The sequence below is a fragment of the Melanerpes formicivorus genome, unplaced genomic scaffold, assembly GCF_026170545.1.
Source record: "Melanerpes formicivorus ecotype bairdi unplaced genomic scaffold, bMelFor1.0.p_v2 SCAF_49, whole genome shotgun sequence".
NCBI lineage: Eukaryota > Metazoa > Chordata > Aves > Piciformes > Picidae > Melanerpes > Melanerpes formicivorus.
This window is the reverse complement of record NW_027142401.1, coordinates 670,416-696,433: the sequence shown is the minus strand read 5'-3', so window position 1 is coordinate 696,433 and position 26,018 is coordinate 670,416.

Here is a 26,018-nt window from a genome sequence, read left to right as displayed (position 1 = left end):
AAAAGCCTGAAGCATGAGATTCTAGGCTAGGGTTCCCTGGAGGTCACATCATGGCATTTATGAATGTTCACAGTTTAGAGGGAAATTTATATTTTCCCATCCAAAAATGTTTGGTGCTTTCATTTCCTGCCAGGATCATATGTGTATATATATATATATTCCAACCAACAGCAGGAAACAAATGGGCAAGATTTGCTTTATTTAAAATACAAAAAAGCACAGATATTCCAATATTAAGTCATTCAAACATTACCATCCCCTGAAGAAATCCTTTGCAAGCTGCTTAATGAATCTTTCTGTGCACTTGATACCAAAAAAATGTGGCAAGGCATAATGTTTAAGAGCTTAGGACAAAATAAATCAGAAAGGTGCTGGCAGGGTTTAACAGCAAAGCAGAAGGATGAAGCAGTTGCTCTACAGAGCCGCAACGAATTCTACTGCTGCATTGCTGGAGCTTTGTGAGTAAAGAAGCTAGAAAGCAATTTGCCACAACCTCAGTGAGGAGTGTTTGCTGCCACATACAGTAGCCATTTCTGAAATGTTGACACTTGATGATAAGATATTGGCCCCTGAAATAAAAGAAATGGAAACTGTAATGTGGTAGGTTGAAATTCTCCCTCCCCCTCCCCCCCCTTCAGCATTAACTTTGCCAGACCAGGAGCAGCTCAGTCAGGAGCAAATGGAAGCCGTATTTGCAGGCAAAACTACAATCTACAATGCAATGAATATGTACAAAATATACAGGATTCACAATGTTCACAGATATTTGCAATTAACAAACAACACAATACCCCCTCTGGTCAGAGACCAGGGAAGCTGTCCCTCTGCACCCCCTCCCTGTCCAAAAGGGAGAAAGGAACAGAGAAAACGTAGTTGTTAGACTTCACCAAAAGAATGCAGCCAAAGTCAAGCAGAAGCAGATTAGTAATGCCTTCAGAGCAAGAAGCAAGTGGGGAAGAGAAGCCCCCAGAATGTTTTTGGTACAAGCAGTCTTATAGCAGATAACTTTCCCATGAAATAGTTTAGGATTATCTTTAGTTTTCCTCACCCAATAGTGATTTATTTACATTTAAACACTTTTCTGCTTGAAATCTATAACAGAATTTTAAAGGCATAGCCTAAAACTATCACAGAAACAAACAAGCAAACAGAAGTAGTATTAAGTTATGCAACATATTAGGCACATACTCTGGGCCAAATGTAAAGCCCTCTTCGCCAAATGTAAAGCCCTCTTCAGATAACAGAGTCATATACAACTGCTGGAGGTGGTGCCCTGCAACAAGCACCTGTGAGAAAATGTGATGAGCTGTACATTAACAGGAACTTTGGGATTCTTTCTCTTCCACTGAATGCAATGTCATTAAGTAGCAGTTGCAAACCAGTTCTTGACTCCTCAGAGAGACATCTGAAACAGTTTGTGACCTGGCCCTGCTTACTAGTTAAGGGAAAAAACATTGTCAACTTTGTTCAGGATACCATGGGTTTGCTGCAGCTTGACAACAGCTGAATTTTTCATAGAATCAAAGAATCAACCAGATTGGAAAAGACCTCAGAGATCATCAAGTCCAACCTACTACCTAATGCCTAACACCTCATGACAACTAAACCATGGCTCCAAGAACCACATCCACTCCTTTTTTGAACACCTTCAGGGATGGTGACTCCACCACCTCCCTGGGCAGCACATTCCAATGGCCAATTACTCTTTCTGGGAAGAACTTTCTCCTCACCTTGAGCCTAAACTTCCCCTGGCACAGCTTGAGACTGTGTCCTCTTGTTCTGTTGCTGGTTGCCTGGGAGAAGAGACCAACCCCCACCTGGCTACAACCTCCTTTGATACACTAAGAAAAACATTTGGATTAAAAATATGACATGGTCTTTCCAAGTTTTCTCAGCATTTTGATTTACATCTTAAATTATTTGCTAAAAAGAAGGGACTGTTCCCATTATTTTATTGTAATTTTTAAGTCCTGATTTGTCTTTCATGTTAGATTTATTCAACTTTTCTTTCCTTCAATTTGTTACATGTCACTGGAGATGAGCTTTCATCAAGACCCAGTCTCTTGTATGGATAGAAAAAGATTCTGTTCCTAAATAAGTTAGAAGAGTTGTTGCTGTCAAATCAATCCCTACAAGATATTTCTCATTATTTTTTACTTTTAGCATGGGTCTGTATTAAAACTTGTGTAGATATCACCACAAATTGGTCTTGGTAAAATCCTAAACCTGGACACAGAATCACAGACCTGTTGACCTTGGAAGTGGCCTCTGGAGGTCATCTGGTCCAGCTGAACTGCTCAAGGCCTGTCTCCAGACAGCTTTTAAATGCCTCTTTTCCAGGTGCAAGACTTTGCAGTTCGTTTTGAGCTTCTTGAGATTCCTGCCCATCCTGCTCTTCAACAGGCAGCATCTCAAGGCTTCTGCTTTCTGCTCAAGAAATCTGTGACAGCTCTACAGACTGAACATCTCAGATTGGAATGGAATGGAATGGAATGGAATGGAATGGAATGGAATGGAATGGAATGGAATGGAATGGAATGGAATGGAATGGACCAGACCAGGATGGAAGAGACCTTCAAGATCATCATGTCCAACCCATCATCCAAAACCAACTAATCAATTAAACCATGGCACCAAGCACCCCATCCAGTCTCCTCCTAAACACCTCCAGTGATGGTGACTCCACCACCTCCCTGGGCAGCACATTCCAATAGACAATTGCTCTTTCTATGAAGACTTTCTTCCTAACATCCAGTCTAAACCTCCCCTGGTGCAGCTTGAGACTGTGTCCTCTTGTTCTGGTGCTGGGTGCCTGGGAGAAGAGACCAGCCCATGGACATGAAAAGAACATGCACAAATTTATCCTACCCTGAAACATAACCACAAGGTGTCATGGGTGTTTGAAGAGAAGCCACAGGGCTCTGTGGACCACATACTATATCTCTTGTGATTCTGAGTACAAGACAATGAAAAGCCCATCAAAATAACCACATTAATGTCAATTGTGTGCTACTTGCTAGACAAAAGAACATATTTCTTCTGGATTATGAGCAGTGGATAGCTTGCTTTTCTTGCGCTTAGGTTGTTAGGGACTTTTTTGTTTGGTTGCTTTTTGGTAGGTTTGGGGTTTTGTTTATTTTTTGGTGGTTTGGTTTTGGTTTGTTTGTTGGAGAGGGTGATGCCATGTGTTGGGGGCTTTAACACATAAGAATTTAATAGGAGGCTGCTCTAAACCATTGTGTATACAAGTCCTGTAACAACCACTGGATGCCTCAAACCTAAGAAGATCAGGGAATAATATTCCTGAGTATTTTCATAGTTTCATAGCTTCATTCAGGGTTGGAAGGGACCACACGGATCATCTAGTTCCAACCCCCCTGACATGGGCAGGGACACCCCACACTAGATCAGGCTGGACAGAGCCTCATCCAGCCTGCTCTTAAACACCTCCAGGGACGGGGCCTCGACCACCTCCCTGGACAACACATTCCAGGGTTTCACCACTCTCATGGTGAAGAACCTCCTCCTCACATCTAGCCTGAATCTCCCCACCTCCAGCTTCATTCCATTCCCCCTAGTCCTATCACTGCCTGAGATCCTGAGAAGTCCTTCCCCAGCCTTCCTGTAGGCCCCCTTCAGATACTGGAAGGCCACAATTAGGTCACCTCGGAGCCTTCTCTTCTGCAGCCTGAACAGCCCCAACTCCTTCAGTCTGTCCTCATAGCAGAGGTGCTCCAGCCCTCTGATCATCCTTGTGGCCCTTCTCTGGACACGTTCCAGCACCTCCACATCCCTCTTGTAATAGGGGCTCCAGAACTGGACACAGTACTCCAGGTGGGGTCTCACCAGGGCTGAGTAGAGGGGGAGGATCACCTCCCTCGACCTGCTGGCCACATACACAAAAAATTCACTTCAGTCTTTTTTATGTGTTTGATGTCTTACTTCATTAAGTTATCTTTTAATATCCACTAAGAAACTGGATCTGAAACTTAGTACAATAGTGGAGAAAAACTCCTGTGGCCTTTTTCTTAGTTTTAAGAATAGACTTCAGGGAGAATTTTATAAACAAATCTTTGCATGTAGACTGTAAACCTTTGTCCCAAAGAGGTAAAATTTCTTCATTGGGACAAAAAATTTCTGCTATAAGCAGGGAATTTATTGAGTGAAAAAATTCCTTCCTCTCTGAAAAAAAGAAACAACACTTAGAAGTTCCAGGAGAATGCATTGAATACCACTCCTACCAATTAAAAAAATACACTTATGCACACATCCCCAAAAGGAAACAATTACAGAAAACGATGCTCAAATGTAAAAGCTACAGCATACAAAGCACCAAGCTGCACCAGGGGAAGTTTAGGCTTGAGGTGAGGAGAAAGCTCTTCACAATAAGAGTAATTTGCCATTGGAATGTGCTGCCCAGGGAGGTGGTGGAGTCACCATCCCTAGAGGTGTTCAAAAAAGGATTGGACGTGGCACTTGAAGCCATGGTTTAGTTATTCATGAGGTGTTGGGTGATAGTTTGGACTTGATGATCTCTCAGGACTTTTCCAACCTTACTGATTCTATGATTCTATGAAAATAATCATTCAGTTGTGCATCCTCAAGTAGATTCCCTTGAGTGCATGAATGATGATCATAGATGGTGCTGGGTGATAGGCTGGACTCAATGATCTCAGAGGTCTTTTCCAACCTGGTTAATTCTATTCTATTCTATTCTATTCTATTCTATTCTATTCTATTCTATTCTATTCTATTCTATTCTATTCTATTCTATTCTAGACTTGATGGGGTGCTTGGTGGCATGGTTTAGTTGTTTGGGTGGGTTGGATTGGTTGGTGGGTTGGACGTGATGATCTTGAAGGGCTCTTCCAACCTGGTCTGGTCTATTCTATTCTATTCTATTCTATTCTATTCTATTCTATTCTATTCTATTCTACTCCATTCCATTCTACTCTACTCCACTCCATTCCATTCCATTCCATTCCATTCCTTAACCCTCAACAGAGGACCCTAATGGCTTTGGCCTAGTAACTGTGTTAAGAAACACAGCTGCTGGAGAGTGGTTGTGTAATTTCCTGTGAACAGGGTCAAATAGGGTCAAAAAGAGACTCAGGGGATAGAGCTCCAGTCCTGGACAGTTGTGGCTTAGGTCATGGAAGAATAAATTGGTATTGAGTGTGGTATACTTGAAGAAAAAGTTTGCCAAGAGGTCTGAAGTGGTGGACAGTTTTATTGCATATATCAGAACCACCCTGAGTCTGCAGCTACAAACATTTGAATTCAGCTCTTTGGGGGATGGAACAGTACAACTTTAAAATTTAATCTGCACAGCCTAGACACATGCAGTGCCTATGGAATACTGTCTCTGATTTGAGAAAATCTGCTCCTTCTGTGACAGAAACATACTGCTGCACTCCATCAGACTTGAACCCGAAGATCTAGGACAGTGTTAACAGAAGAAGCAAAAGAGAAACATGACACGAGGTCAATTTTGACAGCTTATAACTGTGGTATCTGGAAAACCAAAGGGATCATATGACTTCTCAGAACACACAATGGATTAGAGGAGAATACAACTTGCAGGCACTCTCTTTGGATATATGCCCAAGACAGACAACAGCATATGTGCAAGCACACGGACATCAGGCTAATGCAATATGAAATAGCTGTGTGCTTATCAAAAGCTGTGGGGAGGAAGATGTAGGAAGGTAGCCAGGGGCCTACAATCCCTTGGGGTGTTTCTAGGGGCTAACCTCTCTTATGAGGACAGACTGAGGGAGTTGGGGCTGTTCAGTCTGGAGAAGAGAAGGCTCCCAGGAGACCTAATTGTGGCCTTCCAGTATCTGAAGGGGGCCACAAGAAAGCTGGGGAAAGACTTTTAGGGTGTCAAGTAATGATAAGACTGGAGGGAATGGAAAAAAAAATAGAGATGGGTAGATTCAGATTGGATGTTAGGAAGAAGTTCTTCCCCATGAGGGTGGTGAGACACTGGCACGGGTTGCCCAGGGGGGTGATAGAAGCCTCATCCCTGGAGGTTTTTAAGGCCAGACTGGATGTGGCTGTGAGCTGTAGTGTGAGGCGTCCCTGCCCATGGCAGCGGGGTTGGAACTAGATGATCCTTGAGGTCCCTTCTGACCCTAACAATTCTATGATTCTATGACACTGGATGTTTGTCAGTAGTCGATACCGGTGTTTGGTACTAGGCATCCATATGCTATTTTCATATGGAATGGAATATGCAATTCTAGCAACCAGTGGAGTGTCAGATCACCTTCAAGCACCAAGCACTCCTGTCTTCAGTAAACAATGAGAAATGTTAAGGACTAATAAATCTTCATGATGGATCAGCACAAAATGACTTGGGACCGGTGATCGTGTAATTGTGATTCATCTGAGGAAATGCTCGGTGCTTAATGGCCCTCAAACATCTACATCCACCTGTGAGTTGCAGTTCTTGATGTTAATAGCCTGACTGTGCAGAATGCACAACTAATTTTTTCAAGAGAAGCTGAGGGATCATGCTTTACACTTTAATTTCTTCTTCCAGGTGAGATTTTTTTTCTCAGCAGAAACATGATGATGTCCATAAGAGAGAAATATTGATGGATTTTCTTTTCATGTTTAGGCTTTTAAGAAGCAGTATTTTAGCCAAACAGCATGTCTGGTCTCTTCTGCACTCAAACACATAAAAGGGAGGGCTGATAAAACAGTTCATGTGTATGCTCTAAAGTCAGAAAACACCTACAGCAAAATGGAGAGCTGATGTCCTGCATCTGGTAGAAAGCTAAAGCTATTCATCTGAGAGAGTTTCTCAGTAATCAATGGAATAATCTTCAGCTCTCGGCTACAAATTCTCACATCAGGACTGTTTCTTAGATCTGCTTAATCTGAATATCAGCACCATGGGAAAATGACTCCTTCTGTTTGATAGCTGGAAAGATCCATTAGCTCCCTGCCCATGCTTCACTGCACTACTCCTTGAGCATCCTACAGATTTTGTAGTTTAAAGGAGGATGGATGGAGTCAGGCATGGATTTGAATTGGAATGGAGATTTGGTTAGCCTTGGTCTCAAATCTAGGCTTCTGAACCATATTTTACAGGACACTGTCAATGCACCTCCTGTCCACAAGCCACCAATTGTGAAAACTGCCTAAAATCTCTGTAGTAGAAGATAAAATCTCCTTTGGGGGATGACAGCCCACACATATGCTTTGAGTAATCCAAATTCAATTACTCAGTGGTATGATACAACTTCACATTTTCCTCCTCACCTAAAAAGATCTTTTAGCTGCAGGAACTGTTAAGAAGCTCTGCAGGATGTACTCTTAACCCAATCTGTTGAAGTGCTCTACTTGTGTGGCATAATTAAGACGACTTGTGAGCCTGTCTCTCAAGACAAACAAAAGCTTGGAGTGCTTATCTGATATGCTCTTTACTGTACAGAGGTGCTGGTCTCTGAGCTAGAATAGTAAAAGTATCTATAAACATTAAAAATCTGTCCTTGCTCTTTATATTTTCCTTGAATATTTCCTATAAAAGGTTGTGCCAGAGTTACCTGAAAATTACTGATTTCTTCCCCCCCCCCCCCTTGCTACTGCTGATGAGTATATCGTTTGGTCTGTGCATGCAATGAGTTCAGCAATACAGCAAGCATTCAGACTCCTTTTGAGGTGACTGTTATGAAATTCAAGATGATGGAAGAAAAAGATAGTATAAAAGTAAGCAGTCGTCAGAGGAAGAGAGACACTAACAAAACGAGAACTTTTGAATCCCCTGCCACACTGGACCCCTTTCCTACTCCTTAGCAACGGCTAAGATGGCTCTCATTTTCAGACAGGAAAGAGAAACAGCGAGAAAGCTGCACACAAAGCTGGTATCACTGCAAGTGTCCTGTACAGCTCATTGGTGCAGGGAGACTTGGCCTGTAATGAAGTCATTTGCATTCATATGCAGGCCTGGTTGTGTGGACATCGGTCCAGACTCTGGAAGCTGTTGTTTCACTGAGTCAAAAGAAATTTGCACATGAAAGCCACATCTGCATTACTTAACTCTGCAGCTCACTCAGGATTGCTTCCTTTTAGACCAAAGCAAATCTAAATCTAAGATTAAATCTTCAGAGGGTTCATTTTATTTCATGTGGATGCCTGCTGGATTTGACAAGGGGTGAGCATACTCCACACAAATATAACTTGAAATGTTGCTTGCCCACTTTCTGATTTCTGAGTCTTGTCTCCCTTAGCACAGAGCCACAGAACTGCAGAAATTTCTCAGACAGCCCTAGCAGGGTTTTCTGTCAGCTGGCAATGTGAAGACGTTCATCTTTTCAGTATCTCCATACTTCCCCGGTTTAATTGCAAACTTTATTCTCCTGTGCAGCCAGGAATGAAAAGAATACACAGGCCTGGTAGTAAACATTGATTGCATTAGACAGATAAAGGCTACAACTCGTGTCAGTATCTGACTGTCAATTCAACATCAAAAGTTGTGCTAGAAGTTAACACTGGACCATAAAGTACTTAAGGTTAATTATCCACTTGGCCAATTCCTTTGCCATCAAGACACGTGCTTATGGCTTCTCAGCTGCAAAAGTACATCAGTGATTACCCACAGATCCTGACACTGATGCAATAACTTGCTGTTGATATACAATCATAGAATTGTTAGGGTTGGAAGGGACCTCAAGGATAATCCAGTTCCAACCGCCCTGCCATAGGCAGGGACGCCTCATTCTGCATCAGGTTGCTCAGAGCCACATCCAGCCTGGCCTTCAAAACCTCCAGGGATGAGGCTTCCACCACCTCCCTGGGCAAGGTGTTCCAGTGTCTCACCACCCTCATGGTGAAAAACTTCTTCCTAAATATGGAATATTTAGATAATATACAGATATGGAGGTTAGCTGTTGATCTTCTTGGTTCCTGCTACTGTTGTACTTCTGATGGGAATTTATTTTCTCTCTCTCAAATAAACAAATCCATTTAAAACCAAAAAGGGAGAAAAAATAAACAGAAAAAACCAAGCCCACTCAATGCATCATTTTACTGAATTTTGTCATCAAGTCTTTGGCTTGTTCATTGAACACCCACAGCCCAGGAGCTGACAGTAGAAATTCCTCTCTAGTATCCTGCTAATGCACTTCAATCCTGACCTGAAAGGACCTTTATGGCTGACGGGATAGTTTAATTTTCATGCCTCTTCAATCTTTGGCCTCTGTGCTAAGACTGCCATGAGGGGTACAAATTAACACCAATTATGCTGATGTTTTATCTACTGGGTTGAGAGCACCAACTCATTTTACACAGGTTATGACCCATCTGTCAGACGTTAATGACTTTTGGTTACTTCTGACCTGCCTCAGATTCATCTGAGTAGCTCAGAGTTGAAAATGCCTCTATTTCATTAATAAGAAACTGACCTATACAACCCTCTTATCGTTGCCTTTCACAAATTCCAGTGTGAATGTTTATTTTCCCATTAAATAATAACAAAGGCTAAAGCCCAGCCTGTTGCAAACTCAGTGGCTTTATGCCAGTATATAATTTAGCCTATTAATGTCACTTGCATTGGACATGGACAGTAAAAACTGTCCCTCAAGGATGAGCAAATAAAAGAATATATATGTATTCATAAAAAATTTATTCTGAGCCTTTGTCATTTAAAAGGCAGTAGTGTAATAGCTGAATACTATGCAACTGTCTCTGAGGATGGAGGAATAATAAAGACATTTGTCAGCAGATAATTTATTTGGCATTCACTACAGAAATTATTGGTTATTTGCTAACACTACTCAATCAGGCCTAGGATAGGATAGGATAGGATAGGATAGGATAGGATAGGATAGGATAGGATAGGATAGGATAGGATAGGATGGAATGGAATGGAATGGAATGGAATGGAATGGAATGGAATGGAATAGAATAGAATAGAATAGAATAGAATTAACCAGGTTGGAAAAGACCTTTGAGATCATCAAATCCAACCTGTCACCCAACACCGTCTAATCAACTAAACCATGGCACTAGGTGCCTCATCCAGGCTCTTTTTAAACACCTCCAGTCATGGTGACTCCACCACCTCCCTGGGCAGCACATTCCAATGGCCAATCTCTCTTTCTGTGAAGAATTTCTTCCTAACATCCAGTCTAAACCTCCCCTGGTGCAGTTTGCGACTGTGTCCTCTTGTTCTGTTGGTGGTTGCCTGGGAGAAGAGACCAGCCTCCACCTGGCTACAACTTTAGGCTTGATCTTAGAAATAAGTTCTTCACAGAAAGAGAGATTGCCGATTGGAATGGGCTGTCCAGGGAGGTGGTGGGGTCAGTGTCCCTGTAAGAAGAGACTGGATGAAGTACTTAGTGCCATGATTTAGTTGATTATTAGATAGAGTTGGTTGATTCATTGGACTTAATGATCTTGGAGGTCTCTTCCAACCTGGTTGGTTCTGTGATTCAATGACAGAAGTTAAGTTTTAAAGCCTGAAACTTTATTCATCTGCTAAGGTTGTTGAGCATAGTGTCAAGGTATAGGAATGGCCACCGAGAGAACAGAATGTACACTTCTGCATAACGTTCTCCCATACAGAATTAAGACAACAAGATAAGTTGAATCAGGTTTCTAATTCACTTGGGATTTACTTATCTTGTAAATATTATAATTTTTTAGAATTTTAGGAATGTAAGGAATGTGTGTAGTGATAACTACAACTTTGGATCTTCCTGAAGGCACTTGAGACAAAACAGTGCTGCCTGGTGAGGTACTCGAATCATTGAGTCATAGAACAACTTAGGTTGGAAGGGACCTCAGAGATCATCTACTCCAACCTCCCCACAATAGGCAGGGATACCTCTTGGCTGCTCAAGGCCTCATTCAACCTGGTCTTGAACACACCCAGGGAGGAGGCATCCATAATGTCCCTGGGCAACCTATTCCAGAGTCTCACTACCCTCCTACTGAAAAACTTCTTCCTAAGATTCACTATAAACCTACTTTCCCCTCAACTTAAAACCTTTCCCCCTTGTCCTATTGTCAGTCACCCTTATGAAAAGTTCCTCTCCAGGCTTCCTGCAGGATCTCTTCTGGTATTGGAAGGCAGCTATAAGGTCCCACTGAAGTCTTCTCTAGGCTGAACAAACCCAGCTCCCTCAGCCTATCCTTATAGCAGAGGTGTTCCAGCCTTTGGATCATCTTTGTGGCCCTCCTCTGGACTCACTCCAACAGTTCTGTGTCCTTCAGAATATATTTGTAGAAGTTTATGGTATCACTGGTAGTACTCATAGCAATAACTTAACAACTGTAACGCAAGTCTTCTGGCTTGCTTTCCAGCTATAGAAAGGTAATAGAAGCCTTTTAAAATGTCTCTTCAAAGCATAAGGTGCAGATAAGGGGCAGCCTTAGTGGGAATAATGCAAAGATAGATTACATTAACATTGTGACACAATATAGCTCACAAAAATGTAATTAACATTCAACCCAGTGCCTGTCATAACCATGTGTGGGTGCAGTCATTTCTTGGAATCATAGAATCATAGAATCGACAAGGTTGGAAAAGACCTCAAAGATCATCAAGTCCAACCTGTCACCCAAGACGTCATGACTACTAGACCATGGCACCAGTCCACTTTTGAACACCTCCAGGGACAGGAATTCCACCACCTCCCTGGGCAGCCCATTCCAATAGCTAACAAATCTCTCTGTGATGAACTTTCTCCTCATCTTGAGCCTAAACTTCCCCTGGTGCAGCTTGAGACTGTGTCCCCTTGTTCTGGTGCTGTTTGCCTGGGAGAAGAGCCCAACCCCCACCTGGCTACAACCCCCCTTCAGGTAGTTGTAGAGAGCAAGAAGGTCTCCCCTGAGCCTCCTCTTCTCCAGGCTAAACAACCCCAGATCCCTCAGCCTCTCCTTGTAGGGCTGGTGCTCGAGACCTCTCTCCAGCCTCATTGCCCTTCTGTGGACACATTCAAGTGTCTCAATGACCTTCTTAAATTGAGGGGCCAAGAACTGCTTTTCCTCATGAGTATAATGCACATCACAGCAAAAAGTAACTCACCACTCCCTGAAATACTTTCTGAAGGAATTATTACTTTTTACTATGCAAAATTCCCAGCACATTAAAAGGCTGCTTATTTGATTTAGAAACATAGCACTGTGGGGGTTGCATTTTCAGATGGAGGGGCGTATACATATTGCAAGCTCTTTTAAAGATAAGAGGGCAAGTTTATAATTAGCAAGAGTTTGTTTATGTTGTAAGAGATCTGAGGGTTTCCGAGTCGAGGAGCTAAAGTGGCTTCTTTTAGCTCCTGTGTGGGGTTAGAGTGGAAGAAAGCTGCTGCCCAAAGAGGATAGAAAACCAAAATACACAAAATGGTAAACGTTAAACAAGTTCTCCAGTGAAATAGCAGAAGGTGCCTGTAAAAATTTAATTCCAGTTTTCTTATTTCTTCCTTTCAGTTAAAGTCCCTTAATGAATTTAGTCTTCGCTATCCTGAATCCATGCCAGCCCAGAAATTTGTTTTTATGATTTGCCATTGCAGGCTTTTCCATTCTTTTTTTACAACCAGATATAAATATGACCTGGCTTTTTCCATTTAGAAAACTTCTTCTGAATCCTTAGACTTCCAAATTGTTTCCCAGGGTTAGAGAGTCTTCTCTGGGCTGCTAAATCCCAAAGCATAGATGGAAAGGCTCCTTCATTTGTTTTTTCAATTTTCAGCAATAAATCATGAGACAACGTGCTAGGTCTTTCCTTTCCAGTGTGGTTTTGAAGAAATAAATAATGGGGGTGCTGGTAGATGAGAAGCTCAACATGAGCAGTGTGCACTTGCAGCCCAGAAAGACAATCACATCCTGGGCTGCGTCAAGGGAAGCATAGCCAGCAGGTTGAGGGAGGTGATTCTCCCCCACTACTCCACTCTGGTGAGACCCCGCCTGGAGTACTGCATCTAGTTCTGGAGCCCAATTACAGGAAGGTGCTGGAATGTGTCAAGAGAAGGGCCACAAGGATGTTTAGAGGGCTGGAGCACCTCTCCCATGAGGACAGCCAGAGAGAGTTGGGGCTGTTCAGTCTGGAGGAGATAATGCTTTGAGGAGACCTTATTGTGGCCTTCCAGTATCTGAAGGGGGCTACAAGAAAGCTGGAGAGGGACTTTTTAGGCTGTTAGATAATGATAGGACTAGGGGGAATGGAACAAAAGTAGAAATGGGTAGATTCAGATTGGATGTTAGGAAGAAGTTCTTCCCCATGAGGCTGGTGAGAGACTGGCACAGGTTGCCCAGGGAGGTGGTGGAAGCCTCATCCCTGGAGGTTTTGAAGGCCAGGCTGGATATGGCTGTGTACAGCCTGCTCTAGTGTGAGGTGTCCCTGTCCATAGGAGGGAGGTTGGAACTGGCTGATCCTTGAGGTCCCTTCCAACCCTAACAATTCTGTGAAATGAAGCTTTAGATTGAGATTAATCAGCGCATTTCCTGTAGTTGTACAATTGTGAAGCTTTTCTAAAAGTTCTCAAAGTTTTGGAAGAGGAATAATTGTCCAAACTCTTTCTTCAGAGCCTGGGAACTGCTTTTTTTTTGTTGTTGTTGTTGTTTTCAAGATGGATAGAGTATGGCAGACAGCTGAGAGCTGGATTTAAAGCATATGTGCTGGAGTGTAACAGGATGCTCTACCAGAATGAGTGCCTCAGTATTTTTAGTAGTATAAGCACAGAAACCGCACAGCGGATCATCACCTTTTCACAGAGTTAAAAGACATCAGAAGTGACAGTGTTAGGGATAGCCAATAAAACAGTGAGAATTGCCACCATCTGTCAGAAAATGATGAGTGTTTTTTTTCTCTTCATTGGGCTGGCTACAATAAATGCATGTGATGTGCAGGAGTCCACTGGATAGCAACAATTAGAAAATATTTACCCATCATAGCAACAACTGGAAAGCTGTTGTAAGAGGGTTATGTGAATAATTGAGAAGGAATTTATCAGTTAGCAACACCCAGTAGATTTAAAAGCCCATCCAGGATTTGCCTGTAGAAATTTCAGGGTTTTTTTTCAGAGATTTAGCTCCATCCAATTCACAGATTCGCAGATTGCATCGGGTTGGAAGGGACCCTCGAAGGTCATCTTGTCCAAGCCCTCTGCAGTCAGCAGGGACACCTCTATCAGGCTGCCACATCAAGTCTCATCTAGAATGCCTCCAGGGTCAGGGCCTCAACCACATCCCTGGGCAACCTGTTCCAGTATTTCACCTCTCTCATTGTAAATAATTTCCTTCTTATGTCCAACCTAAACCTACCCTGCTCCAGTTTAAAACCATTACTCCTCATCCTATCACTACAAGCCCTTTTAAACAGTCCTTCCCCAACCTTCCTATGTGTTCCCTTCAGATTTTGAAATGTATTTATGAGGTCTTCTCAGAGCTTTGTCTTCTTCAGGCTGAACAGCTCTGACTCTCTCAGCCTGTCTTCATAGGAACCCTCTTTGTGGCTCTCCTCTGGACCTGCTCCATCATGGCCATGTCTCTCTTGTGTTGGGGGCCCCAGAGCTGAATGCAATACACCAAGTGGAGTCTGACCAGAAAAGAGTAAAGTAACAGACTCACCTCTCTCAACCTGCTGGCTACACTTCTTTTGGTGCAGCTCAGGATGCTCCCCAGCTCCCCAGCTTTCTTGTAGCCCCCTTAAGATACTGTCCCTCAGTCCATTCTCACAGGAGAGGAGCTCCAGCCTCTGATCACCTCATGGCCCTTCTCTGGACATGCTCCAGATCCTTCTTGCAATAGGGACTCCAGAACTGGATGCAGTACTCTGGTACTCCCTCCCTGTCCTACTGGGAATATGAGTGATAGAATGGTGTGGTAGGCTCCTAATATCCATCCATGGTCAGCTAACCACTGTTATTAAGTTAGAAGAGCTACAACATTTAGACTGCTTTGCATATTGGAGAAAATGAATTTAGGTATGTTCTGCAGTCCAAATTCCTAGGACATTAACTAAACTGAAATCAAGAAATTCATCTTGCCAAAATACTAAAAAATAATCATAAAAATATCCCAATCTATTTCTGCTTCTGATTTCTTTTTAAGCAATGACAACAAAATGATGTGCTTATGCACATCAGCCAAGCTCCAGGTAGATTAAGTTCTATTTAATTTCAGAAACCTTCTGTCTAAGATGTCAACATGGAAACTAGCTGCAAAGAGAACTGAAGAGAAAGAAATCTGTTTTGTTCCCTTTCAGTAAGAGAAAAGCTTCTGTGGCTTCTTTTTTTTATCTTTCTTTTTATTTTTATTTTTCTTCTACTTTTTCTTTTTCATTTTCTTATCTTTTCCTTCTTCTTTTTCTTTCTCTTTCTCTTTTTCTTTTTCTTTTTCTTTTTCTTTTTCTTTTTCTTTTTCTTTTTCTTTTTCTTTTTCTTTTTCTTTTTCTTTTTCTTTTTCTTTTTCTTTTTCTTTTTCTTTTTCTTTTTCTTTCTCTTTTTCTTTTTCTTTTTCTTTTTCTTTTTCTTTCTCTTTTTCTTTTTCTTTCTCTTTTTCTTTTTCTTTTTCTTTTTCTTTCTCTTTTTCTTTTTCTTTCTCTTTTTCTTTTTCTTTCTCTTTTTCTTTTTCTTTCTTTCTCTTTCTCTTTTTCGTTTTCTTTCTCTTTTTCTTTCTCTTTTTCTTTCTTTCTCTTTTTCTTTTTCTTTCTCTTTTTCTTTTTCTTTCTCTTTCTCTTTTTCTTCCTCTTTTTCTTCTTCTTTTTCTTCTTTTTTTCTCTTTCTCTCTTTTCCTTTTTCTTTTTCTCTCTTTTTCTTTTTCTTTTTCTTTATTCTTTTTATTTTTCTTTTTCTTTCTTCTTTTTCTTTTTCTTTTTCTTTTTCTTTTCCTTTTCCTTTTCCTTTTCCTTTTTCTTTTTCTTTTTCTTTTTTTCTTTTTCTTTTTTTCTTTTTCTTTTTCTTTTTCTTTTTCTTTTTCTTTTTCTTTTTCTTTTTCTTTTTCTTTTTCTTTTTCTTTTTCTTTTTCTTTTTTTCTTTTTCTTTGTCTTTGTCTTTGTCTTTTTCTTTGTCTTTTTATTTGTCTTCGTCTTTTTCTTTGTCTTTTTATTTGTCTTCTTTTCCTTTTTAGTTTTCTTCTACTTTTCCTTTTTATTTTTCTTCTTGTTTTTCTTCTTTTTCTTCTTTTTCTTTTTCTCTTTTTTTTTTTTCTTTAATGGTTGGTTGGGTTTAATCTGTTTCCTCCTCATGCTTTAGGAACACCTGAAAAAATGGCAGGGGAAATTAAACCCAATAGGGTAGTGTCTGGCCCTGAAACTAGGAGTACTGTGCCTGTTTTAATGTCTTTACTTTAAAAGTCAAAGGGGAAAATGTGAAAAGATGTTCCCCTTTTGCACAACTGTGAAGTGTTTGAATGAGTCTATAATATGCTGCAGCACAGTGTCCAAAAACTGAGTAATGGCACCACCTGGACACTCAAGTCTGACTCATTTGTAAGGCATTTCTTGCTTCCATTGGAAGGAACTTATCTTTTCTAAGTACAGAAAGTACTGTTTCTAACTCAGGAAGGGAATGACATTGCTTTGACCTATTATCCAGCTGCCCGGAGAGTAGCTCGCACACAGGTCTGAGACTGTTCTCTCAAGCAAAAGGAAGCTTTGGATGAATTGCTCATTCATAATTCCAGCATCATTAAATCAAGCTCTTCCTCTGTGCTGTTGCTTTGTTACTCCTCAGTACTAGCAAAGAAGCCAAGTTTAGCTAAGGCTAAGACAAACAAGATAACTTTGTACTCCAACCTGTGGTTCAGTTAGCTTTCAATACTGGTCTGTCTTACGGTAAGATCCTGAGTGAAGGAAAGATGAATAGTGTATGTGTTAAATGTTAAGGCTCATGTGTCTCCCTCAGACTGAAAGGGATCTGTACTACCTTTTCCCCTTCTGCTCTGTATTATCTAGTACCTTTTTTTTCCTCATACACAAGAACTCAGGATAGAATCACTCCACATACTCAAAAAAATGAAAGTACACAGAAAGAAAAGATGTCAAATAAAAATCCACAGCAAAACAAGAGAGCTCTTCTGTATTCTATGAAGAAAAATGATTTACAGGACCTCTGCATGTACAACAGCAGGTCTTGACATTCACATCAAAAAGATGACCTGATCTTGTCACTTATTTTTCCCAGATGTGATCAAGACTCAATTCATAAAGAAGAGGTTTTAGGAATCAAGATGAAGATGTCATGAGCAGCGCAAAAAAAAATGCAGTAAGATGTTAATGTGTTACAGTTTGAGACTATTGGACATTTAAATGGAGCACACAGTAACTTACAAATGAAATGGGATGATGGAATGCTCTTTCTTAAATTTCTTTTCTATTTATTTGTTGATTTATTAATCATTTGTCAGTATTTGCTGGTCTGTCTGGCTCAGCAAATACAGACTTTGTCTGAAACAGTCTAACTGGTTTTGTGGGTCTTTTGTTTTTTGACTCCTGGCTAGTGTCAAGTCTCTCACACACACAAAACCAACATATTTAAGGGCTGGAACACCTCTTCTATGTGGATAAACTGAGGGAGCTGCAGTTGTTCAGCCTAGAGAAAAGAAGACTCCCGGAGAACCTTATAGCTGCCTTTTCAAGGTCCATTATTCAGGTTATCACTTAAGTGATAAAAGATACAGGATGCTGTGTGTACGTAACAAAGCAAATAGTCATTCTAATGGTAGCTCTGCACTGAAATGCTATTTATTTATTTATTTATTTTGTCCTGTTAGCATCCTTACCAGACATTTTCTGTTTCTTTAGCCTTTTGTGGATGCAAGGCACGTGCTAACATGTTCACCTCTATATAGAGAAGCACCTTTTCTTTTTTCTATATACAGGGAAAATGAATCCTTCCCAAGCTATAACATATAAAAAGTTAAAAGAAATTCAGGTACCAAAAATTGTTTTAAAGAACATAGCTCCCCTGGGTGAATAAACTAAACAGTGAGGCAGTGCTAAATATTTTGTGAAACTGAACAGATTTGCCTTATTCTTTTGAAATGTATCTGCAGCCCATGTAAGCAGTTTTATGAGCTGGATATATACTGAATGTCCAGAAGGCAAAGCATACCCTAGGCTGCATCAAGAAGAGTGTGGCCACCAGGGCAAGAGAGGGGATTCTGCCCCTTTACTCTTGTGAGATCCCCACTTCAAATACTGCATCCAATTTTGTTGTCCTCATCATAAGAAGGACACAGAGCTCTTGGAGCAAATTCAGAGGAGGGCTGCAAAGATGATTCTAGGGCTGAAGCATTTTTGCTATGAGGATAGGCTGAGGGAGCTGGGGTTTTTCAGCCTAGAGAAGAGAAGACTCCAGAAGGGACCTTAGAGCTGCCTTCCAATACCTGAAGGGATCCTGCAGGAACTTTTCATCAGGGTGTCTAGCAATAGGACAAAGGAGAATGGTTTGAAGCTGAGGGAGAGTAAGTTTAGACTAGATCTTAGGAAGAAGTTCTTCAGTGTGAGGGTGGTGAGACTCTGGAATAGGTTGCTCAGGTAGGTTGTGTATGCCTCTTCTCTGGGGGTGTTCAAAGCTGGGTTGGATGAGGCCTTGAGCACAGATTTAACCAGGTTGGAAAAGACCTTCAAGATCATCAAGTCCAACCAAGCAGCTGTATCTAGTTGAGAAGCATCCCTGCCATCATTATCTTACGTTTTCTCCTTTGTGTTGATCAACTGTAGTTTCAGTCAGAATTAATTCTATAATTAATCCTTCAGGCTTTGATGTGTGAATATTTTATATTAACCTTAACTTCTTCGTCTCTTAACAGCATTTTCTTTCTTTACCTTCTGTTCAAAATCCCAAGCTTTACAGAAGTGCTGTTTCAAAGTGTTATCCTCCTCTTTCTCTCCATTTCCTTTCTGTCTCTAGAGCTAAAGCTGATTTTGGAGAATTGTGCATTTTCTGCCACTTAATCCTCTAATTACATATTCCTTCATATCCATTCCATTCAGTTTATTACATCTGTCATCTACACAGCGTTCTGCCTTCAGCAGTTTTCCTACAAGCCATTCCTTCAGAATTTTTGTAACTTAACTGTCAAGTCTTCTCTTTTTTCAGGTGCGTGCAGGGAGAAAGAAGTCCATTAGTTGCATTACATGGCAGGGATAAGAGTCAGACTTCAAGAAGTGTTCTCATTCTAGTTTTCTGGTATTCTCCTTCTCTTCCTGGTTATTGGCAGACTGGGATTGTTAGAAGACAGTGTTGAGCAGGACAGAAGAGAAGCCATAGCTCAAAATAATATCTTCAGGGGCTCATTAGGAAGATGGAAAATCTTCCCTACAGCAGACTCAGAGCTCAGACAGATCTTTGGATTATGGAGCTTCCATCCCTCACTGAGGAATAACTTACCTAGTTTATGGAACTGGTGTACTTGTGTGAGGCAGAAGCTCAAAAAAGTGGACTGCTTCGCTAAGTACTTTTGCTCATGATCTTGCAGGCACTCCTAAGTAAGCCCTTTTTTCTTCCAGGAGGAAGCTACATCTAGCTTTAAGGGGAAATAATAAATGAATAAATAAATAAATAAATAAGTTTTAAAAGAAGGCCAAATAACCCCCAAGCCCCTCAAAATTAGGATGCTACTCTTACCCATTTCAAGCATTAAAGCTGAGCTTTGGGATTTCTCTTTGTGTGTGTGTGTGTGTATATATATATATATATATATATACACACACATATATATATACAAAAAATTATATATATACATATATATATACAAAATTATCTATATATAATATTATATAAGTTTTATATAAATGAAATATATTCTGTTACATTTAATATAGTATTATATTTATAATGCATATTATTAAATAATATTAAATAATATCATTCTATATTATTTAATATATTTTATATGATGAATTATGCATGTAGATATAAATATATAATATATATACATATATAATAAATGAAAAAATAAGATATAATTATATAGTGCATAATATATTGCATATTATAAGATGTAATATATAAATACATATAACATGTGCATAAATACACAAATACATGAAATTATTTTACCTCTTCATGGGGAAAAAAAGAACTCTTCATCATTATTTCTGGCTATTCTTTATCTGAGATTACAAACCCAGACTGGCCTCATCTAAGAACCACAGCTTTTGGACGTTGCTGCAGGGTCCCCACAATAACGATCAGGTACTTAAGCAGCAAGCACAGATGATGCTATTTTGACTGTGTTGCCTCTGGTTACGGTAACTGCAGTCAGCCGAAATGTGTCGGCTTCTGCCCAACATGAATTCTCGGTGAGAAGGTAGTATTTTAGAGAATGGGAAAGGCTCTCAGTAAAAGGAAAGGCCTCCCAAAGCCCTTCAGCTGGCAACGGTGCACTAGCAGAGCAGCTCAGTGTGTGTCAAGTTGTACACTTCGCTGTCAACCAGACTACAGGTCAAAGAAAAACACTGCAGCCCTTCTTATTTGCTAGCAGATGCTGTTTCCTTCCACTTTTATTCTCTGATGCTGCAGTCTCAGCACTGTGGTGGGTTGGAAGGGGCAATTTTAATAGCACTAATAAGCAAACAGCAATAGGCTGCGTGGGAGCAAAAAAAGGCAGAGAGAAAGATGTTAGTCTCTACTTCCCATCAGCAGGACAACGGTCCATCTTAGGAAGCAGGGCTCTCTAAGCTTAGTGGTTACTTGGGAGGATAGACACCATGGACAAATCTCCACACTCCTTTCACTTCATTCTTATGTCTGAGCTGACACCATATGATATGGAATACCCCTTTGGCCAGTCTGAGTCAGCTGGCTCAGCCATGTCCTCTCCCAAGATTTTGCCCACCCCTCAATGTACTCTTGGGGCAGGGAAATGTTGAAAGGACACAGCCTGGATACTGGATTCAAGAGTAGCCAAAACACTGCTATCTTTTCAATTACTGCTGCAAAAAACACAGCACTAGAAAGATGCTGTGAGGAGAATTAACTCCAGCTCAGTGCAACTCAATACAAGCACTTTTAAAATGAAGCCTAATTCTCTGCAAGCAGAAGCTTTAGAAACATGATGCAATTATTTACTGAACAGGTAAATAGCCCAAGTTTAACTATGGCAGGTTAAAAAAAATAATCATATGTGCATGGCTTGAGGTGAGGAGAAAGTTCTTCAGACAGAAAGTTGTTAACCATTGGAATGTGCAGCCCAGGGAGATGGTGGAGTCACCGTCCCTGGAGGTGTTCAAGAGGGGATTGGACATGGCACTTGGTGCCATGGTTTAGTAGTCATGAGGTCTTGGGTGACAGGTCTTTGAGGTCTTTTCCAACCTTATTGATTCTATGATTCTATGACAAGTGTAACCCTTTAGTTGGTTAACAGGCACACAAGTCTGCAGGAAGGATCACTGAATCATAGAAAGGCTTAGACTGGAAGGGATCTTAGAGTTCATCTACTACAACCTCCCCACCATGTTCACCATGCCTTTCAACTAGGCTCAACTGCTCAAGGTCTCATCCAACATGGTTTTAAACATCCTCAGGGAGGAAGCATCCACAGCCTCCCTGGGCAACCCGTTCCAGAGTCTCACCACCCTTGTACTGAAGAACTTCTTTCTAAGATCCAGTCTAACCTTCCTCTCCTGCAGATTCAAACCATTCCCCTTTGTCCTATCACTAGTCACCCTTATGAAAAGTCTCTCCTCAGGACTCTTGTAGGATCCCTTTGGGTACTGGAAGGCAGCTCTAAGGTTCCCCCTAGAGCCTTCTCTAGGCTGAACAACCCCAGCTACCCCAGCCTATCCTCATAGCAGAGTTGTTCCAGCCTTTGGATCATCTTTTTGGCCCTGCTGTGGACTCACTCCAACAGCTCTGTGTCCTTCTTATGCTGGGAACACCAGAACTGGATGAGGTGGGGTCTCACAAGAGCAGAGTAAAGGGGCAGAATCCCCTCTCTTGCCCTGCTGGCTGCAATCCACTTGATGCAGCCTATCCACCTGATGTCCCAGATGCTGTCATTCACATAAGAATCTTTGGGTTAGCTGACAGAGACATAAAAATTCATGTAGGCAGACAAATTGCTCCATTGCAGAGGAGGCTTGTGTGAATTGTTAATTTCAGTCCACAGACTCTGCTGTGCTTATGAGTGATTAGTTTGAGGCAGGAATATAGACAGGCAAGCATGCTGGGCATGAATCTCTCTCAGTGTACCTCTTCTGGTACAGTATTTGAGCAGGATAATGTTGGCCTCTCAGAACAGTACATTGCTTATTTGTGCTGTAATGAATGTACTTATTTGAGCCCACTGAGGAATTCTTACTTTTTCTGGATGTAGAGGTAGATTGGCACGCTTGGAAATGTTCCTCTCCCCACATTAACTGCATGATATGGAAGAGATCTCACCCATGTTTGTTGCCAGAGGTGTCTTGAGTTGTGAGTGAACATCCATGCTCGACTTTTTCTTCAACAAAAGTGAGAAAACAAACTCTCAGCTTAAGCTGCTTGCTTAGTGGGTCCAAGCAATTCAAGAACAACACTTTAGACCATTAAAGGCTTTCACTGCCAGTTCAGTTCAACATATCCTGCTGCAAGCAGCTGGCACATAGCATCACCATGCCCTGACTGACAGTTTAAATAGAATATGCAGCACTGAACCACATTATAAAGAAAAATTCTTTCATATAAAGGAAATCTTAATCAGGCTAACAAAATCTGGCCTGTGAATGTGTTCATATTTCCATATTAGTACTATTTGGCTGCTGTCAAATAAGTGTTTGCATTTGGCAACAGAAACAACTATTTGCATTTCAAAATGAAGATGTGAAAGTAATGTTCTAAATAGAAGATACAGCAACTTGGGTTAAAGAGGAGTGCTGGCACTGACATACCCTATGACTTTACAGAAGGCATTTCACTCAAGTTTTCCAAAGGTAAAGCACAGTTACAGGTATTTTTCCATCTACAAATTGAAAGAACAGCATGACAGTGAAGTGTTATTACACGTGCATGGTCTTTTAGGATATATAGTAATGACTGCATAAGTTTTACTCACCTTGGATAGCTGATATCTCAGGGACAATTGGAAGGAAAGTGTTTGCAAATAAAGGTTTAAGAGGAAAAGCAATTCCAGTCACAGCAAGCACAGAAGGAAATTAGTATTCGAGTCAAAATTAAGCCTGATATATAAGCTTCTAGTTTCAAAGTACAGTGTCTGTTAAGCAGCAGTTATGATAAAGGAAGGCAACATAAATATTTGTTGCAAAACTTCTTTCCTGTTTTGAATAACGTAGCCTTCAGTCTGAAGAGCAAAGGTGCTCTTCAGTTAGATTCACTCTCGTGCCACAAAAGCAGAGACATGCAGACACACAGTCACACACACACACACACCAATCGAGCCTTCCAATTCATTTCTTATAGCCTTATGAAAATGCTCTTCTGTTTAGTCTCATTATTTTATTGCCTTTTCTTTTTTTTTTTAAAGAACATTGATTCATACAGCTAGTGGAAAATCACCCAGACTTAGCTGCTTGTGAGGAAAACACTGTAACCGATATCTTTGTCAAGTTCTCTCTGCTGCTGCTGCCGCTTCAGCTGTCAAAGTCAGTGGTGCACTGCAGCACTGAAGGTAATTTCCATTTAGTGGTAAAAACTGTTTGGTTCCATTTCTATTTTTTTTTTGCCCCCATTTTTTTTTTTTTCTTGCCTTTTTTGTCTTTTGCCTTCTTTGCCTTTCTCTTTGCCCCCTATCCATCTACCACCGCTCAGATGTCGCTGACACGCTTACATTTACCACAGCCCAGCGGTTCCTCTCCACCTCCATGACATGCCTGTAGCACAAGTGCTGATGATGCATTATATGTCCAGCACTTTTTGTCGCAGAGACATTCCTCCACAAAGCACAGCCTAGGGGCAGCTGCCGCTTCACAGCCGCTCTCTTCTGTAGCAATTATTCAGTTTGATTACATGTTGATGATAAGCTATTAAAAAGCACTCATGCAGGACTTTTTATTTACCAACAATCACAGCATTCTTTTTTCTTCTTTTTTTTTTTTTTTCCCCTCCTGTTTGGATTACTCACTATGAGAGCTCTAATTATCATAACATATAAGTTTATTAGTCCCTGAGAAGTCAATAACACCTTTTGCTTCCTTGTTTAGCTGGTGGGCAATAGCATTAATCACCTGCTTTTAAATGTTAAACTCTTTGGGTAGTTAAGAATACATACATTAGGCTGGATGTTTGGAAGAAGTTCTTGAGAGAAAGAGAGATTGACCACTGGAATGTGCTGCCCAGGGAGGTGGCAGAGTCACTATCACTGGAAGTGCTTAAGAAGAGATTTGATGGGGTGCTTAGTGCCATGGTTTAGTTGACTAGATGGTGTTGGATGATGGGTTGGACTTGATGAGCTCAAAGGTCTTTTCCAACCTGAGTTATTCTATTCTATTCTATTCTATTCTATTCTATTCTATTCTATTCTATTCTATTCTATTCTACTTTATTCCACTCCACTCCACTCTACTCCACTCCACTCCACTCCACTCTACTCTACTCTACTCTATTTTACTCTACTGTACTCTACTCTACTCTACTCCATTCCATTCCATTCCATTCCATTCCATTCCATTCCATCTTAGCTTATGTAAGCAGGCTTGAAATTGAATGCATGGGGGGGCATTGGGGAGGTATTATTCCAATATGCATTAATACATCAATGGAAGTGGGTTAAGTAGTAAAACTAAATTTTCAGATCTTAAAAAGTTCCTCTCTTTCCCCTCCCCCCCTTCTGCCATCTGTGGATCTAATTGAAGACCAGAAAAAAAAAATAAATAAAAGAAGCAAAAATAAATCTGTGAGGTTGTTAAAATGCTTGGATTAATTAATTCATTAATGCAAATATCACAGAATCACAGAAACATTCAGATTGGAAAAGACCCTCAGGATTAGCAAGTCAAACTGAGAACCCTGCTCTACAAGGTTCACCCCTAAACCATATCCTGAAGCACCATATCCTGAAGCACCATATCCTGAAGCACCATATCCAAACGAGCCTTAAACACAAATATATCTATATTAATCATAGTGTGGCTATAATAAAAGCTCAGAGGAAGTGAAAGAGGGAAAGAAACAAACCAATCATACTCAAACCCCTCACATTCTCTAAACAGCATGTCCCTGTCTTGCAAAATCTATTTGGAAACAGCAGAGTGATAAAAATGCATGCATAAATCCCCCAGGTTTAGGTCTTCTACTGATGAATTAACCAGATATGAAAGAATCTGTAAAGAATTCTGGTGGGCAAGATGAAGCTGAAAACCAACATAAAGCATCCCATTTATTTAGCTAGTGCCACTCAGTATGTGGTAGAGACAGGGAAAACATCAAACAGGCCCTCTATGTTGTATAAAGACAGCATTCGGAACTGGCTCCCTTGATTTACTGCTGTGTGAACTAAAGTAAATGCCAATTTTCAACTTCTTAGAGACTTCTATGCCTTTTACATGGGAGCAAAAAGAAGAAGAAGGAAAATGGTGCAGGACCATAAAATGATCTCACACTAAAAGCTGTCTATTAGAATAAAAATAAACCAAACCAGGTTGGAAGAGACCTTCAAGATCATCGTGTCCAACCCATCAACCAATCCAACCCACCCAAACAACTAACCCATGGCACCAAGCACCCCGTCAAGTCTCCTTCTGAACACCTTCAATGACGGCGACTCCACCACCTCCCCGGGCAACCCGTTCCATAGCGCAATCACTCTTTCTGTATAGAACTTCTTCCTAACATCCAACCTGAACCTCCCCTGGCGCAGCTTGAGACTGTGTCCTCTTGTTCTGGTACTGGGTGCCTGGGAGAAGAGACCATCATCAGCCTGTCTACAACCTCCCTTCAGGTAGTTGTAGAGAGTGATAAGGTCACCCCTAAGTCTCCTCTTCTCCAGGCTAAGCAGCCCCAGCTCCCTCAGCCTCTCCTCATAGGGCTTGTGTTCCAAACCCCTCACCAACTTTGTTGCTCTTCTCTGGACTCGTTCCAGCAAGTCAACCTCCTTCCTAAACTGAGGGGCCCAGAACTGGACAC